Genomic DNA, 4630 nt, shown 5'->3' with positions numbered 1-4630 from the left:
TTGTCAATTTAAGTTTAAGCCTCTCAGGGTGGTGTTCCTTCCAAACAAAGCCTGCCTTTGTAAGCCAAAACTTACTTAGAGGTTATTTGACCTTTAACTAACTGGGATTCTGAAGTTCACTGTACTCAAGTTGCTGGTGGTTGAGAACATCTTTGACATTGTTTGCAGGAAGAAATTGAGACCTACTGTGGAATGTCTTGGCTGCTATCAACTTCTTATCAACTACACATCGGCCAGGGGTCTAATATATAAATTATATAAAGAAATAAAAAAATTCACCAAAAACCCCTCCAAAAGCCCAATTAAAAAATGGGATACAGATCTAAACTGAATTCTCAAAAGAGGAAACTCAAATGGCCTAGAAGCACTGAAAAAAAAATGTTCAGCATTTTTAGTTACTAGAGAAATGCAAATCAATACTACTTTGAGATTTCATCTTACACCCAACAGAATGGTCATGATCAATACAACAAAGGACAACGCATGCAAGTGAGGATGTGGAGTAAGATTGGGGGGGGGCATCCATCCATTGCTGGTGGGAGTGCAAATTTGTATAGTCACTATGGAAATCAGTGTAGTGGTTCCCCTGAAAGATAGAAATCAATCTACTTCAAGATCAAGCTAGAACATCCTTGGCATATTCATAGAGAATGACTCATCCTACTGCAGAGATGCTTATTAAACCATGTTTATTGCTGCTCTATTCAAAATAACAAGAAATTGGAGACAGTGTAGATGCCTGTCAACAGATGAACAGATAAAAATGTGGTTCATTTACATAGTGGAATATCATCAGCATTTAAAACATTGAAATAGTGAAATAGGCAGTAAATGGGTAAAGGTAGAAAAAAAAAGTGAGTGAGGTAACATTTGTTATGGTGTGTATTTGCTTATATAAGGATGTTATTTGCTAAGTCTTTGACAACCACAGAGGTTAGGTATAGAGTAAGAGACTAGGGTGAGGAATGGATCTCCCTAAAAGTGTGAAATAAAACAGATAGATATGGATGGCTGTGGGGAGGAATTAGAATTGGAGTGTACAACAAGAAGGGGGAGAGAAAAAAGGAGGGAGAGAAAAAGGGGTCATGGAGGGAATACAGGTAGGACAGCTTAAACTAGTGGCCATTTGGGGAGTCAAATGGAAACAGTACAGTAGAGATTTTTATAATATACATGTATCGTATAATATATATAGAGTAAAATATAATACATATAACAACATATAAATAACATACATGTATTATATATGTATTATCTCTCTATAACATAATAAAATGTAACATCAGTTATCATTTATATCTAATCATTTTATTGGCCATAGGATTTCTATAGGAACCCCCAAACAACCTAAGCTATTGCCATGGCTATTGGAGGCTCTCATAAACTGATGTCAAGACTCTATTACAGAGGACAGCCACCCAGACAACTCATTGAACATGGAGAGAACTTGAGCTGGTGCCTACCTAAAAGCCTTCATCCCTACAGACTCGGGAAGGTACTCTGCATGCCTCATTCATGGCTCTGGAAGGTACTCTGCATGCCACCAAAGTGTAAAGATAACTACCAACCCAGCTACAAACCCTTTGAACTACAAGAGTGATCTGCCTGCAAGATACACTGGTGTGATACTAGCACAAAGTTCTTGGGAATAGTCAATCAATATCTGATTTGAATTTTGCCCACTTCATGAGATGGGCAAACCCAGCCATACCCAGTGCTGCTTGAGTGATAAGAACATGAGACTTGATAGGGCAGGGATCCAGGGGAAAACCAAATACTACTGTACTGCTACAGGAATATAGCAATAAAACAACTCTTAATGATATTCGTCTATACTCATAGAACAGTGCATTGCTCAGCCATCATCAAAGCAATTTTCTCCTGCAACACATGGGAAAAAACACAGAGACCCATAGCCAGACAACATATAGAGTAAGAGATCTAAAAGAGATGCCTTCATCAAATCCCACCCCTAAGGGTTCGATGACCTATGTGGAAGAGGAGGCAGAAGTGGTACAGGAGCCAGAAAGGATGGAGGACACAAGGTGTAATAGCCTCCCAGACACAACAGAACTGGCACATATATGAACACACAGACTGTGGCAGCATGCACAGGGCACCAGATGGGTCTTAGAGCAGAAGGAAGTGGACACAATTCCCCATTCCTAAACCAGAAATCATCTCCAATTGAAACTACTTGCAAATAAAAAATTAGTTTTCTCCAAGGGAGTCTTACTCGGGAAACAAACCAATCCTAAGGGTAAGCTCTATGCCCAACAGTAGATGGCCAACACAAAACAACTCAGAGGTATCTTTGGAGGTTGTTAGTTTCATAATGTTAAGTCAGGGCATTTTTTTTATTGTTGTTGTTTATGTATTCTGCTTGTTTTATTTCTTAACTTTACAGGTTCTTTGCATATTCACTATGGATTCCATTTAGTTTTTTTTTTTTTTTTTTTTTTGGTGTGTGTGTGTATGAGTACACTGTAGCTATCTTCAGGAATACCAGAAGAGGGCATCGGATCCCATTACAGATGATTGTGAGCCACTGTGTGGTTACTGGGAATTGAATTCAGGATCTCTGGAAGAGCAGTCAGTGCTCTTAACCACTGAGCCATCTCTCCAGCGATTTTTTTTTTTTTTTTACCATTTACAAATCTTTCATATACATTCTCTCATTTGACCTCACAACAACCCTGTGAGGTAGGCAGCAAATGTTTTCATGGTACAGATGAGGATAGTGAATCTCCAAACCATTAACTGACCTGCCCAGGTTTCTACAGTTAGCAACAAAGCTGTATGTCAGTCTTTGGCCTAAAAACTCAACTCCCAACCTTCCCGTCACTACCTACCTACTTCACAGGGATAATAAAGATAAAATGAATTCAAGGCTCAAAAAAATATGTTTGAGGGAAAAGAAATCACTGTATAATTACATACTATAATGATCTGTGACATAATGGTTCATCTCCTTTCCCATCCCAGTTTGTATATGAACTCAGAATTTTATCTCTCTTCTGTGCTCAACTAAAGAAGGAAGGCAGGCAGGGTAAGAGTGTAGTACTTTTGGAAGCTATGTAAATTACAATCAAGGTAGCTGCAGCATTACACAAATTGAAAACGACACAGACTAATGTGCAACCAGAATGCACTAAAGCACACACAGCAAGGCAGCATTATCAGATGGGCAGGATTGCATAGAAAGAAAACGTGGTGTCAGAGTCCATACTGGCACACACAGTGATCTAAGGCAAAGTGGTGGTAAAGAAGAGTAATTTGTACTATATTTCTATAAAAGAGCAGAAGATGCATGGAAGCCCATGCAAAAGCATTGTACATCACAGATGTGTCCAGCTGTCCACAGGAATAGATGCTGTCAAGAATGAGTGTGCCTACTATGCTCAAGCCCTGGACCAAGGAACAGCTCCATGCTAAATCTCCTAGCTAAAATACAACCAGTACCATCATTCCTAACTGGATAATAAATAAAATGTCTTTTAAGGTAAAAAGTTATGTGGCTCTTTAGCTTTTCTTCAAGATCTACTTTGGATTCTCCTGCTTTAAGACCCAAAGAAAGTTATATTGAGTTTTTATTGGTGATTCTATGTATATGTGTTTATAACATTAAAGTGTGATGAGTGGATTTAACATATTAAAAGTTTATAGCATCTTTTCAGGAAAGATCATATACTATACAAGCTATTCAAGTGATACAAAACCAGTTTTCAGTGTCTTTTCAACTGAGAAGAATCCTATTCCGCACGCTTCTCCTCCTGAGGTGGTTCATACTGAACAAGCTTTGCTTTCAGTTTTTTATTTTCTTCTACAGCAGCTTCATATTTCTCTTTCATTTCTGCCAATTCTAGGAAAAGCAGCTCTATTTCTGGGTTTTCCGGGGTAGCAGCTCCTAAGTGATGCTTTAAAAAATCCAGAGCACTGGTGGGCTTCTCTGGTTCTTCATATAAGGCTACCAACACTTTCGTCAGCGTGTCCAGCACCCACAACTTCTCCAAGTACCTCCGGAACTGCTCGCGCTTGGAGTCGGCGGCTTTGTAATGAGCCATAGTGACAGCCACAGCGGCGTAGCTGGCGCGGGAGACACCGATTTTTTTTTTTTTTTTATGGGATTCTGTGAGTGTGTGTGTGTGTGAGTGATTGTGTGGGTCTTTGCATCTATACACATTTCTAGTGCTTTTTCTTTAGTTCTTTTTCTTGTTTTGTCATATTCTGATTTGTCTGGTTTTGAAATAACTTATGTATTATTTTTATTCCTTATATGCTTAGCTGTTTTCTAAGGATAGACAGAAAGAGGTTGGATCCAAATGGGAGGGGAGGAGCTATGAGGAGTAGGGGGAGAGGAGGCCATAATCGCAATATATTGTATGAAAAAAAAATCTAATTTCAACAAAAGGGGAAAAACAGACAATTGCCATGAAACTTTTCTTTTATATAACAAAAAACAGGATAATTAAAAATTTAAGACTGGAAATAGTTTGTGTTGATTAAATTTTTGTTTGTCTCTCTCCTCATTATTATATGACTATCGTATTTTTTAGATTGGTGGTTGAAAATAGGCAACAGTGTTCATGGTAGTGGCTCAATGCCCATGGATCATCCTGGACACCTGCCC

The 4630-nt window shown here is 38.6% G+C and overlaps 1 pseudogene; it reads right to left on the bottom strand.

Moving 5' to 3' along the window:
- Nucleotides 1-3173: 3173 nt before the first annotated feature.
- On the bottom strand, nucleotides 3174-4096 carry LOC110310870 (c-Myc-binding protein pseudogene; annotated as a pseudogene).
- Between the last annotated feature and the right edge of the window lie 534 nt (nucleotides 4097-4630).

This window comes from Mus caroli, unplaced genomic scaffold (genome assembly GCF_978045245.1).
Source record: "Mus caroli unplaced genomic scaffold, Mus_caroli_1 scaffold_16, whole genome shotgun sequence".
Lineage (NCBI taxonomy): Eukaryota > Metazoa > Chordata > Mammalia > Rodentia > Muridae > Mus > Mus caroli.
This window is presented reverse-complemented; position numbering and strand designations above follow the sequence as displayed.